The sequence below is a fragment of the Diabrotica virgifera genome, chromosome 5 (assembly GCF_917563875.1).
Source record: "Diabrotica virgifera virgifera chromosome 5, PGI_DIABVI_V3a".
Taxonomy (NCBI): Eukaryota; Metazoa; Arthropoda; class Insecta; order Coleoptera; family Chrysomelidae; genus Diabrotica; species Diabrotica virgifera.
The window spans coordinates 214,568,884-214,584,454 of NC_065447.1; the positions used below are offsets into that span (position 1 = coordinate 214,568,884).

Genomic DNA, 15,571 nt, shown 5'->3' on the forward strand with positions numbered 1-15,571 from the left:
TCAATCTGTAATCAATTATATAATTTCGACTAGATTAAATTGGTTTAGAATAGGCTAAACTATTTTATCCTGATGTAAAAACATACGTATTTATATCAGGATAAACTAGTTTGGCCTAGGACAAACTAGTTTGGCCCACGCTCGATAGGACAAACTAGTTTGGCCTAGGCCATACTAGTTTATCCTAACGCGCTTAGGACAAACTAGTTTGTCCTGAAATCGGGTTTGGCCGGTAACACATAATATGCTTCTACAGTGAGGCCGTAAAGGTTAGCATAAATTCAATATTTTTGCAACTAAAAATATTTTGACGAAATCCTCGGACAGGTTATATTTTTAAATTATGATCTTTTGGCATGTATGTCATACTAGTGACAGTAGTGACCTCTTCCAAAATGGATGACGTCATGAATCGATGATTTTTTTAAATGAGAAAGGGGTCGTGTGCCAGCTCGTTTGAAAGGTTATTAAAATCTCTATTCAGTAATCTAAACATAAACATAATTACAGCTCCCGGAACGAACCATGGCCGATGAGAAACGCTGTCGACGGCCGTGCGTCCACATAAACTCTACAGTCTCTAGACATACAGGATTTCTCCCAGGAAAGTGTCAAAAAAATATGTTTTAATTAAATTAATTGACACACAAAGAAGAATGTATGTAATTCAATTAATTCAAAATACATTTTACTACTATCAGAAAAGGAAGAAAAATGTTTATTTCACAAATAAACATTGCTTTTCGCTTAAATTAAATGTTCAAACTGCCAAGAGGCATGTGGGTGGTGGGTGGCAGCTTGAACATTGAATTTAAGCGAAAAGCGATGTTTGTGCATACATTCTCCTTTTTGTGTCAATTAATTTAATCAAAAAATATTTTTTTGCCCCCTGTATAATTAATTATCTTAACGTTTATATCACTAAATAGAGAACTGAATAACCTTTCAAATGAGCTATCACACGACCACTATTCTCATTAAAAAAAAGAATGACGTCATCACGTCCATATGGATGACGTCACTAGTACAATATACCTACATGCCAAAAAAATCATACTTAATTTAAAAATATGTATAAATCGACCTGTCCGAGGTGTCAAAATATTTTTGACGATACCCTTACGTCTTCACTGTATATTTGTTGGCCTGTTTAGCGTTTCTTTTTTTCTTTCTTTACTTTGAATTATTTACAAATTACTGTCCGAAAATTGTGTTTTAACTAAATTTCACCGGAGGGACAGCAGCCGCAGATGTTCGGATACAATTAGGCTAAGGCTCCACGGGCGAGAAATTCACGCTAGCAGTAGCCGTAAAACGAACGGAACGGAATAGGAATAGCCGAACTGAACCGACTACGCACAAGTCCTGTAGTCGGTACAGTTCGGCTATTCCTATTCCGTTCTGCTGAACCTTAAGTTCGTTTTGCGGCTACTGCTAGCGTCAATTTCCAGCCCGTGGAGTCTCTTTGTAAAGACAATGAAGTCGACTTTACTAAGTAACAAGACATTTAAGCAACACACACTACACATTACACTATAATCTGATCGCGAAATCAACTGTAAAATACCATGCCAATTACCAATAGTCTTAGTTGTCGAGGCATTTAAGCTAAATAAAAAAAACTAAATTAAATTTTTTTAAAGGAAGTTCGATTCACTTTTGGAATGTCAGCAAAATTTATTTCCACAAGTCAGGATGGCCGAGCGGTCTAAGGCGCTGCGTTCAGGTCGCAGTCCACTCTGTGGGCGTGGGTTCGAATCCCACTTCTGACAAGAAGTTTTTTTAATAATATTTATAAAAATATGGATATAAAAATGAACAACTTCGATTGTGAATTATAACATTATCAACAATGCTAAATATAATATGAAAAGAAGTTGTAACTAATATAGGGATCAGTCATCACACCTCACTGTGACTGTGGGGTCTTTGTTTATTGCGCATCTTGCTCAATTGTTTATTAGTTTGTACTGTAGTGCATGGAACGATAGAAAATAGAAATATACAAATAATTTCTCAATCAGAAATTTCACATACATTTTAGTTAGGATATACATAAATAGTAGTAGGGGAGTAAAGTATGCTAAATTTGCAGTCACTCGAGCGTTATGGGGACCAATTGGGTTGTGATTATTAGGTCCTAAAATCAAAAAAAGTTAAGTAAAATTTTCCATTTTATCGGGCGCTTGTCATTTTTTAATTTAATTTTCCACTTCCAACAATCGTTTTTTTCCGATTATAGCGCCACCTATCCATAATTCGAAAAAGTGTCTCAAATAAAAGTTGTTTATTTTTACATAAAGAATCCAAATCTGCAATAAAAATTTGGGGGTCCCATTTAAGATTTTAAAGTAACCCCCCACGCCGCCCCCGTGGGGGAGGGGTCGTGTTTGGTACCATTCAATAGATTTTTCAAAAACATTTTGAAAGTGTATTTTGCAGTTTTTCGATCTGATGTTCATTTTGCGAAATCTAATAACAATATAGGTATTTTTGATTTGTCATTTCTTTCACTTTCTAGTTTAACTAGCCTTAACTCTGGCTTAACTCGCCAGGTGTAATAATGACGCACAGGTGAAGAACTATGGAATCAATAGCAGGCGAACCCTTCCTTGGGAATAAAGCTGCAGGCGAACACTACATGGGGAAGCAACTGTAGCTGGAGAAAACTATCTTGAAGAGCAGAACGCGACAGAAACATCTCGCAACAGCCCACAGTATCCTGAATCCAACTACTGATCTACTGATGCATCAGAAGAATGGCTTCAACAAGATAGCCCCAGAATTCCCACGACTACCGACAGCAACAGACAGTTTTGCAGATATTGGAGACCTCCCACAAGAACTGTGTGACTCCGACAAGAGGACTTAAAGCTGAGTACCTTTTTTTTAACTTTATAATTTTTATACCGGTGACCAGCATGGTCTCGGTCACAGCTTCAGAAAATTAATTTGGTTGCCGGTACATAATAGAATGATTTTTGTTAATTTTTTTCTGAATCTGAATAAATAGTGTATACAAAATGATTTGGTAAACTTTTTAGTTCCTGTACCTTTCTGGGATGGGTGTGAGGGAAGAATGAACAGGAAACGAACCCAGGGCTGAGCAGTCGGGAAGAGCACCATTCTGATGGATGGAACGGTGGACGTTTATCAGGACGTTACAAAAATGGACTATGGAATGAACTATGGAATCTGTATTTTAGATTTGTCATATCTTTCACTTTCTAGTTTAACTCGCCTTAACTCTGACTTAACTCGCCAGGTGTAATAATGACGAACAGGTGAAGAACTATGGAATCAACTTAGGTCTGGATCCCGCGTATGAAAAAAAAGTTGATTAATAGCAAGCTGAAAATTTGTTAATAACTTAAGGGTGTCTGGTCGGACAAACTTTGATATATGGGGACACTGGAACAGGGGAAGTTTTAATTGTGGAACAGGTTAAACATTTGGAACGGTCAGACCACGAAAACGGCACATGTATTTTGTCCGACAGAACAGACTTAAACTCTCCTAACAGAGATTAAACTCTCATGCAAAAATCAGACTGCTATTTATCACCAAATGGGCATTTAATGAGTGGAACATGTAGAATATGTCAAATGACAGGAATTATGACAGGTGATAAATAGCAGTCTGATTTTTGCATGAGAGTTTAATCTCTGTTCGAAGAGTTTAAGTCTATTCTGTCGGACAAAATACATGTGCCGTTTTCGTGGTCTGACCGTTCCAAATTTTTAACCTGTTCAACAATTAAAATTGCCCCTGTTCCAGTGTTCCCATATATCAAAGTTTATTCGACTAGACACCTTTAAGCTATTAAAAAATTTTCAGCTTGCTATTAATCAACTTTTTTTTTCATACGCGGGATCCAGACCTAACTGTAAAATAATGATTTCTATAAACTAGATAATTGTGATCCAGCCAAATGCTCTGCTTTATCTCCTTTATGAGCAAATATATTTTTTTCTACCGGGTGGTGAATCGTAAAACGGGTCATAGGAAACTCAATGTAAAATTCTAAACTGTTGAGTTCCTGCTTCCCTAATTATTTTATATCAAAAGTCATGAGAGAATATTAATTTGTAGATGATTAAATAAAATCTGTATTAAAAACAGAAGTTAAAATTGTTCTACGATTTAAACGCATTCCAAAATTAAAAAAAAAAAAGATTGTCTGTGTACTTTGTACGCACGCAAGAAGATATTCTTCTATTATATAATAGGTAATTTAAACGAAGTAAATATACTTAACAGGTTATTTGCATTTTATTTAAAAATCAAAATCAAACAATTCTTATCTACCACTTTCAAAAAATTTTATTAAAACAACCAAAAATTAAAAAAAATATATGAATCGCCCAGGATTTGAACCCGCGTCATTCCAATCTCAGAGCTAACGTATTACCAACTACTCCAGCGAGGTCCTTGTAATTGACATGTAAGTTTCGGATATAATTAAACAACACGGCGACATATAGTGTAAAAATGTTATGATTACATAATATTTTATTATTTTACTACAGAGAAACACAAATCCAAAAACACAAGAATTATAATAAATAATACATTTCCTAAAAACACTAATATATTCTTTTAATGACTTATTTGCACGGTTACAGATACATACATACCTATCTTGAAAGATTAGCAATGAACTACATACTGTCTGTGTACATACTGTCTGCGCAGATTTATGTACAATTTTACCCTCAATCGAATCGCGCCTAAAGAAGAATATCTTCAATAAAATACATTTGCCACTGCCACAGTAGGTATGTGTGTAAAAGTTAGGCGACACGTTACTATTTAGGAAACATCCATAAACTACGTCGTAAAAATTTTGGAGTTTTTAATACCCTCTCCCTCCCTTCCGTCGTAAAGCTTGTTGACACCCCCCCTCATACCGACGTCGCAATTGCAACTCATGACCCCCCCTTTTTAGAGATTTTTTTTTAAATTCAATGTTATTTCTGGATTTTTTTAAAGTTAGCTCTCCAAGTTTATTTACGAATGTATCCAAATCAGTATTACTATGTACCTCATTAATATCCGCGTACTTTTTTCTCTCAATTCACTGTACAACTAAAAATTAGCTTTATTGGGACAAAAGACAACAAAATGAAAAGTATGCGATAAAAATAATATACTAATTTTTTTTAATTCTAAAATAATAAGCGACGTCGGATGTGCACTCATGGCCCCCTCCCCCCTGTCGTATACCGTCGTAATAAGCAAAGTCCCCCTCCCCCCTTTCAACGACGTAGTTTATGGATGTTCCCTTAACTGACTATAACTGACTCAGCACACTATTGACTGAATGAAACATCTTTATTATTAATACTTTCTCCTCAACTGATGGCATCTTATATCTTATTAACTTTATTGTTTTTTAATCAAAAAATGGTCAAATAAAAATATTGACAGTTCAAATATGGTTAATATAAAACTTCATTGTGACACATTATTGCACGGTGTGTGGCCTAATTTTGGCGTAATAATCTGAAATTGTACTACATTTTTTTTTTAATTTTGGAATATGTTTAATTCGTAGAACAATTCTGACAGTTGTGTTCAATACAGATTTCAATCCTCTACAAATAGTATCTCATATCTCATATCTTTTTATGTAAAATAATTAGGGAAGCAGAAATTCAACACTTTAGAATTTTACATTGAGTTTCCTACGGCCCGTTTTCCAATTCACCACCCGGTATATCTCTTGTGAAAACAGTTCCCAAGTACCTAGGTACTCAAATCTTTCAACCTTTTCAAATTTATATTGTATTCCCTTTGCTGTTGTCATTGTTATGCCATAAACTTTTATTAAAAATATAAATTACATTTTGTTTCAAATCAGTAAATAATTTTTAAGTAGCTACTTTTATGGTGGAAATTAATCAAACCTTTATTGGCTAACGTTGTGTCTACGACAAATTTATACACAAAAAGAAAGTTATATCAACAATAAAACGCAAAATATGGTCCACAAACGCAAAGGATAAAAAATATCCTTGTTGTATCCACGAATTCTTTGTGGAACGAAATGAGGTCAGTGTGTCACGGCAGTAAAATGGGTTGCCTAGCAACAGGCGCGTTAGCCCGGCCTATTTTCGGGCTTTATTGATCGCAGCCCGCTTTTCTTTCTCTTGGGGTTAAACTCTGTATAGAAATGAAACTTTCGACCTTGATTTTATTTCAATTTACAAATTAGCGTGCTAATTCGTTTATTTCGATACACGTTTTAGCCGTATAGGGACGGTAGCTAATTCGTCATAATTCGCCAAAAAGAGTTATCACGATAAATGGCTTAACGCCGAATTCGTACTAATTTTATTTTATAATTTGTAACTTATCTAATGATCAAATTATTCATTATCTAATGAAAAAAATCAAAAACTAAACTTCTATTATAAATTCACAAGATTTGGAAACATTATTTTTTACAATAATAATGACATTTTGTATGGTAAAATAAATAATAAGCATGTATACCCTATTCCACGAACATACGCCTGTTTTGGATTACTTCGACAACGAATATTTTACTGTGCAAAATAAGAAGAACGAAAGTAAATTGCAAATTACATTGTTGTTTATTGGAATAATTATTAGCGCCATTTACTTTCGTACTTCTTATGTTGCACACTAAAATATTCGTTGTCGAAGTAATCCAAAAAAGGCGTATGTTCGTGGAATGGCCCATATTATACAAATTACATATACAGTGATGAGCGCGCTAATAACCGGCAAAATAGCACAAAAGATGGAAATCATAATAAATTGCGAAAACAAGAAGAGATGAAACTAGTAGAGGTGGAAATGGTCGTTATAAACGTATAAATTAACATTACATTACATAGTTTCCCACCTTTAGACGTCTGTGACATAGAGTTAAATATTAGCATAGAGAGAGTGTCATTCAGAGCGAAGTGACGACACCATCTTTTTTATTTGGATTAGTGCTGTTTCACTCTTACGCATAGTAAAGCTGCTACAGTTGTCCTCCTCTTTCGTGCCTATCTTCACACTGAATGTCATTATAGATTCTCGATACAATGTGTTAGAAGGAGATGCAGCAAACCAGTCCATGAGATCTTGTCGTCAGGAAGCGCGGAAGGTAGGCTCCCTCTATGTTAATATATACCTCTATGGTCTGTGACAGGAATATTTTATAATATTCTACTGTCACAGTGACAGTTGTCATACTCCTTTGACACGTCTAATGATGTGAAACTATATGCGGATGATGTTGCCATAATAAGCCGCAACAAAAGGGTATTAAGCGAAAAAGCTATAGAGCTGAAACGGGAAGCTGCAACATTTTTTTATTATTATTATCCCGGTTATTTATAGCGTTATTCGCCTTCCGGTTCCCAGTTTCCACCTTCGTCGGTCGTTCCATTCGCCAGGGTGAAGATTCCTTTCCGACATTGCCTTCTGAATGCCGCCTAGCGTAGTCAGGATAGTTTCGGCCTTCCTCTCTTCCTTCTTTCCCTTGGCGCCCATTTTAGAATTTGTTTTGGCAGTCTGTCGTCGTCCATTCTTTCTACATGACCATACCCAGTTGTCTTCTTTGAATTTCGTCTGTAAGGTTGACTTGACTCCCATTATATTTCTGATTTGGTCATTTTGTATTCTTTCAAGCCTTGATTTTCTAGCCGATCTTCTCCGGAAGTCCATTTCCAACGCAAGTAGGCGTCGTTCCAGGGATTTAGTAAGTTGCCAATTTCGCATCCATAGAGCACTATACTTTTAAAGATGGAGTTAAAGATAAGATGTTTTCTTTGATTAGATAGTTCTTTTGACCATAACATCAGAGAAAAATTTTTCCATCTTTTTCGAATATCTTTAATGCTAATATATGTAAATTGGATACTGTTTTTATCTTAAACATTCAAAATAATCTTTAAACGTTGTGGCTGAAGTAATAATACATCTAGGTTACATTGACAGCTCTTAATGTCATTTTGGGTTGCTTTTGAATTCAGTTGTCAGTTGGCCATTGAAATCCAATATGTGAGGTTTTCTCCAAAAAAATTCTAACCACGTGGGAAGAGTCCTGTGTTGCCCTGAGTAACATCCAGGCATATCTTTAACATCAGATGATCTTTATATAAATATGTAAAACAACCATATCATTTACATTTAAAGGGTTTTTACCCAATACATTTTGGTGGCTCAGGCATGCAATTTTTGTAAGTATGGCCTATTGTTTTTAAAACCTCTGTCAATTTTTAACTTTTCTCTAAATTAATTAGGTTATACTTAATTTTAGGCCTTTTAAACACTAATGATGGATTCCTTAATCAGAAAACATTTTGTATCGTAACCCTTATTTGGGGTATTTTAATATATAACTTTTACAAAAAACTTGGTATTTTTGTAATTTATGGTATACAGCCAGCTACAGGAAGTTTATTTTCCTCGTGGATATTATTGGACATATTTATTGGACGAATTTCTAAAAATATATTGAGAGTATTCTTGTTTATAGAATATTATGTTATCTGGAGTATTACGATAAATATTGAATTAAGGCAAGTTAACGAAATTCGTGATGGAAAATACATCATGGCCATTTAATGCAGAGACAAGCATAACCTAAGCTCATAGGTGTGGACGATGTGGAGAGGATAGGCACTCGACATGGAAGGATTAAAGGATATTTTGGCACCGGTCCCAGATTATGAAAGACCATACCAACATCTGATGATGATGATGATGATAGTCGTGTTAAATGTTATCAATTACTGATAATTAAAAAAAGAAATAATACATTTAACATAAATAAGTTAAAGACAAAAAAGTAATGCGATAAAATAACTGTTGCCCTACCCAAAACTGACGCCTATGACCGGTACTAGAAATTCGCAATTGATGGAATCGATTTATCTCTAGAATAGAAGATAAATAGGCATACCAGTTTTCATTTTTCTACATCGAAGCGTTCTGGAGGTATTTAAAAAAACTACGCCATCTCTAAAAAGCTCTAGCTCCCTTAGGAAGCATTTTCAGACTAGGTAAATTGGGTTAAATTGTCTCAAAATTATCTGAGGAATATCCCGTCTTCGTGTGTCAGGAAAGTTTCGGGCATCCTGAATATGTACAATGTACATAATAATAATAATAATATTTAGCATATATTATAATGCTTGTCTTTATTATTTGTACATAATATATTATCTATGTAGTATTTTTGCGAAAACTCTTTGGTAATAAAGAGTTCCTATTATTCTGCTCTTTAAAAATAAACGACTGCAATCTCAATAAAAAAACTACTAGATTAATATATAATATTACTATATATAATATAAGGTGGCCAACTGTACTCATTTACTGAGTTTTGTACACTTTTTTCGTTAACTGTACTCTTTTCAAATTCTGTACTCTGAAAGTACTCATTTGTAAAATTTTATACTCATTGTGAATGGATTAGGGCTTAGGATTAGGGCTCCCGCAGCCTGAGTTCAATCTCGGTATTTGCGGGACTACGAATTTTCAATCCCGCGGGATCTCGGTATTTGCGGGATTCCGCATATTGAAAATAGTCATATTTTCATATAGTCATATATTCAAACAATAACAAATACTGAAAAAACAAAAAATCTATCTTCTTCAAAAAATACACCAACAAAATTTTAAAAATCAACCAAAAAAACCCATTTTCAATTTAAACCGGGAGCATAAACTCCGAGTACGTTCTCATGAGTATGAGCATAATGTATAAGTTTATACTACATTTCACATGAATAAAAATATGTTTATGTGATGCAGTGTTGCCAATCGGCGGATAATTATCCGATTTGCGTACCTTTTTGAGAGTTGTCGTATCTTCTTCGTATCTTTAAATAAATCGGATATTTGCGTATATTTTTTCGTGTATCTACCATCTACTAAACTTTCTCATCCATATAATCCCAACACCAACAACACATTAATTTTCTTTGGTTCTACCCAAATTTTTATACTGGATGAATGTTAGTGACGTCCGATACTTTTCATCTTTTGACAAAAGGGGCATGTGCCAATTCTTTTGTTTAGAATTTAAATACACAAGTGCGTCCACTCAAGGCATACTAATCCAATTCAAATTTCAAAAACCGTCTGCCGTCCGATGTTATTTATGAGTTTTTAGTTTTTAGTCTTTAAACATATGAAAGCTAATTCACGCACGATTTAGTTTTATTTTCATTTTATGTAGTGCAGTGCTTAAGTAAACGTCTGTTGAAATAAGTTTTGGTTTGTGAAAATACTTTCCGGCAAAGAAACGTCACTTTTGGGCACACTACTGTCAGTTATTCTGTGAGAAAATATTACGTTTGTTAACATATAATTGTGCAGAAAAATGCATTTGGAATAGTGGTTGTAGAAAAATCTACTTATTTGAAACTAGTAATATCTAGATATCTACTAATTAACTCAAAAATTCTCCAAATTTTTTGCCTATAAAAATTATTTAGTCGGGCATTAAACGTTAAACGCACCACGGGTATTATGGATAATATCCTTGATATCTTAATAACTACAAGACTGTCAAATACATTTTCTATTGTTTTAGTTGTAATAAATCTTTAGTTGTTAAAAGAGCGTAGGCACAAAATTTCGGACCAATAATCTTTAAGAGTATTCATTTTTTTCGAATCCTGAGAAAACTAGTAAATATTTTTGAAAAATTTGAACCCAGAATGAAAGAGTACATTAGGGAGCGTTCAAGTATTTGACGATTTTTACGTATAAGAACGTAACGCGATTTTTGAAGATTTTTTAACCCCCCCCCCCCTACGTAACGCACTCTTATGGGAGTTTAACTATTGCGTAACGCAATTTTTGAAGATTTTTGACCCCCCCCCAATGTTACGTAATACTTGAACGGTCCCTTATTACCGAGGGCTGAAAGTCCCTTAGAATAAACAAAATGTTTCTCTTTTGAATGAGATATTTGGAATTAAAAATCACACTCAATATTCTCTTTTCCTTTCACCCCTGTAACTTATTAGAATAAAAATTATAGAAGTCTTCAGGGACTTTTGTCCCTCGGTAATAAAGTAATATTTCATTCTGCGTTTAAATTTTTAAACAATACTTATTAGCTTTCTTAGGACTCGAAAAAAATAATGCATTTTAAAACCATTGACCAGAAATTTTGCTCCTATGCTATTAATGTAGCTGTAGTTTTTTTTTGTATTGATTTATTTATTATTTATTTTTCTAGTTATTACTATATACTTTTAGGTAGTTATTACGTTTTAATAAAATAATATTTAAAAGTGTTTTTTTTACTTAAATAATTATAATAAATATAACGATCCAAATAATGAAATATTTAGATTAATTTATTTAGAATTTAACGCTTACGATAATACAAAATACGAATAATATGATAATAGTAAGTAAATAGTATTTACATACATGAATTAGGTAATCATCTAGGATACGAGATTTTCATCTATAAACGAAAATTTTTAAACTGTGAAACAGAGAATCCAGTAGATTAAAGGGCCGGTTGTTCGAACGCTACTCAGAAATGGAATCAACTAATCATTATCAAATATTTAATTACTGTCAATGTCAACTTTAATTGGGTTGCTGAAAACATAATTGATTACAATTATGAGATTAATTGATTAATTATTCAATTATGATAAATATTGTTACGTTAATTGATAATTAATAATTAATTAATCAATTAATTATGTTGTATAATGATAATTGATTACAATCAACTGATTGGCGTACGAACAACGGATTTTGTTATTTGATGGTTGTTTAGGGGACTAAAAGAATAACATTGGCAACATTGATTTTAATAACAGAATAATTTTTGACCTAGCGTACCTTTTCGCGAAAAATCGGATATTTTTCGAGCAATCATCGGATAATTTAGAGAAATGTGATTGGCAACACTGATGTGATGAGTTTCTACCATAGATATAATAACCTGTAGATTAGGCTAGCTATGGGCCGCTCTGTGGATCGGGGTGTAACGCCGATATCAAGGACGCCATTGGTCAATATTCATTTTGAGTGGTCTAGCCATCTTTGTCCGTCATATGAGCGGTATCGCTTACTAAAAAGAGATGGATAGACCACCGATCGACTGCCGCGCGTTACGCTTTTTTGCTCAGTATGCCTTGTCTACGGTTAACATGTCTCTGGTTTCTACTCACCGTACATAAGAGTAGATACTACCGCGTGGAGTATGTACTCCAAAATTTGGAGTATAAACTACATTCTCATTTTTATTCATACGAGCCAATATATAAATCTAAACTGTCATCTGCCAAACTCCTGCGTATTTTAGACACAATATAGCCAGCAGCAGAAAATGCCCTTTCGGTTTCCATACGTCGACGGTATTCCTTTTTAGGCTTTATATGTAAATGTAAGATATTTTCCCATTGACTCCCCAGATTCATTTCTATTTTAATAATGGACTCAAGCGTATTAGCTCGAGATGGCGACGGGCAAAGTAAATACATTACATGCTGACGATATAGTAAACTCTAACTCCTGTTCCAATGTAAGATCAAGATCGGAACCCGATGATGGAACCTCTACATTGTTTCTCACGTGTTTCTTACTTGATCAGCCTCTTCGTCATAATAGGGCTTTTCATCTATTGTCATTTGTTTCGAGCTTCTGTCATGTGTCATATTATATTAATATATCTACATCATACGTCTTTGGTTTGTATCATTGGTATATGCCAATAACGTATGACGTAGATATATTAATATTATGTGACACATGACAGAAGCTCGAAACAAATGACTGTGAATGAAAAGCCCTATTGCTCTCAGATGAATTTAAAAGGCTGAAGTTCACTCCCCTTCTGTACAATATTCTATTATCTATTACGTACGTATCTATACACTTTAACGTTTATTTATAGAACACCTTGTATTTTGTAGAATGGTAAAAAACAGTAAATTGATATTTTGATTTAACAATGTTTACATTAATAATTTGACTTATACTTGACAGTTGACAGTTATAATGTACAGTCACAATCACTGAATAGTTTACACCCTTTAATAGGGCTTTTCATTAAGTCATGTGTTTCGAGCTTCTGTCATATGTGTCAAATAATATTAATATATCTACATCGTACGTTATTGGTATATGCCCATGATACAAACCAAAGACGTATGACGTAGATATATTAATATTATGTGACACATGACAGAAGCTCGAAACAAATGACAATCGATGAAAAGCCCTATATCCAGTGGCCAATTTTTTAATTTTTACCTCGTTTAAACGCACCTTTTACGTCAAAGTGACGTTACCAGTGGCGGACCCAGAATTGGTTGATTAAAATTAAAAAATCAAAATAAAATAAATCTAGTTTACAAAATTTTACAAAACGGAAAGTATAGAAAGGCATTTTTTTAAATAAAATTGAGTTAAAATTATTGAGTTTGGCAATTACTTGTGGTTTTTCGCGTGATATAAACGGCATTTTGAACGCTTTTAATAACTTCTTATTTTATTTTTCAATACACACTAAAATTTTTGACACGCAATTTGACATTTATCAAATCCGTACGACACTGCGATTTTACAGTATTACAATATAAAATAAAGGTCTGTAAACTATTTAGTGATTGTGACTGTACCTACTTGTTAGTTTTAGTTCTCTAATAAATTTTGTCAGTTAGTTACATAAATAAATTATTTAAAAATGAAAAAATCACTTATTTGAAAAAGGTGAAAAAATCATATGTATAATATGGGAGTAAAGTGCCTTTTCCTACCTTAAATGATGACTTCATTCTCGGGAGGAAAAGTAGCTCTTTCCTCCCTTGTTATACAAATAGCTATTTTCCTGTGGATTTTTTAATTTTCATACAATCACAATGCTCAATAAAACTTTTACACCACTTGTTGCTGCCAAGGAGTTAGGTGAGGCAACGAAGCATTAAACCTAGGAATTTTGTGCAGTAAGATTATCTCATTAAACTTTTTGCATTCGATTCGAGAGAGTATCAGGCAATTTTTTGAACAAAATTGATCTCCGGCAAAAAATTTTGTGTATAAGAAAATGTATTTTTAAAGTGCATCTCGAAGAGATGGAATATGAAAAATTTAGAAATGAGGAAATACTGACGAAAATGAGTTCAATTTTTATACTTCAGGTTTTAGGAGGTCACTAAACACGAATTTCATGACGGCGCTGCAGTGCCGGTTTAACCTAACTTCGGGCCCTGGGCGCTAGAGGTTTAGGGGCCCCCTTAATTGCTATTCGTTGTCAGTTTTTTTAACAAGAAAATACATGCATTACCTATAAGCATTTATTGTAAAATCCTTACAATATTTTTTTTAAAACAAACAAGAAGAATATTTTTTAAAAACAAACAAGAAGAATAGCAAACGTAAAAAATATTCCAAAAAACACATTTAAAAACATAAAAAAAACCGGAAAGTTCCACAAAACAATACATGACAAACAAAAAAATATATTCTAAAAAATACATAAGACAAAAATTAGATCACTTTTTTCTTGACTATTTTTATAGGCATTAGCCATCTGTCATTTTTTTTACGTCTCCAACAAATCTCAAAATAGATGTCATTAATTCTACTCCAATTGACACGTTCAAGTCCACAGTTTCTTCACGTTCACGTTTTGGTAGTTGTATTAACTCGTTCCAAAGATTTTGTCCAAATCAGTGTCAATAGAGCTGTCTCAAAGGTATCCATTTTATTCTGCGGTATCTTGGCTTCATTTTAACTGCTGATTTTTCGTTTCTATTATTGCTTAACTGGAAAAAATAGGTTTTATGGATCTCTAGTTTTTAAGCATTTACAGCGTCAAAAGTTTCTACAAGTTTTGATTTCATCACTTCCAAGAATTCATTGCAAATTTGGTGAGACAGATAGCTAACTGAACCTTTTCATTTATTCGCATTCCGTTGTAAATGCTCAGCTAAGAATTTGTCAAATATATAGTAGTATACAAGAAAACTTAAGTAATTTCCCTGAGTATGATAGTTCATGAGAAGCAAGTAATTTAGTAGTGACAACAACTCTTCTTTCTTGATTTTTCAAACCAGCGTCTATAGCTCAAATTAATGATGAACTTGTTATTAAGGTAACCATAGAGTTCAGATGAAATTTACTTTCTTCGTGAGATTTCAAAAAACTATTCAAATGTTTCCAGTGGGTCCATCCAATATCAGTTAAACAATTTTTTTCAATTGAAAATAATTTGCACTGGTAACAATAAACAGCGTTAACACTTGCGTTGTATATTAGCTAATCTCTTTTTTCTTTGCGTCCACTGGGTTGTCCTCTATTATATGTATAGAAAGATCATTTTGTACAGAAAGATCATTACTTATCTAAAAGACTCTATTACTTTTATATATATTTTTTATGCCAAAAGAAAAGTTGCTTTCCTTTAATTTTCTATAATAAGCTTTGTCTCCATCTTGATACATATTTTTACAATTTTCTAAGGAATCACTCTCTGGTTTAAAAGTTATCACAGCTCTTATAAAGTCATCAGTCCTAAAATCAGACCATTTCGAAATCGCAGGTATTTCGTCGTCTTTTCTCTATT

The 15,571-nt window shown here is 33.3% G+C and overlaps 1 non-coding gene across 1 annotated transcript; it reads left to right on the forward strand.

Annotated features, from left to right (window-relative positions):
* Positions 1–1,689: 1,689 nt before the first annotated feature.
* Positions 1,690–1,772, forward strand: Trnal-cag (transfer RNA leucine (anticodon CAG)). The gene has a single exon. It is a non-coding gene; the product is annotated as a tRNA-Leu (tRNA).
* Positions 1,773–15,571: the final 13,799 nt, after the last annotated feature.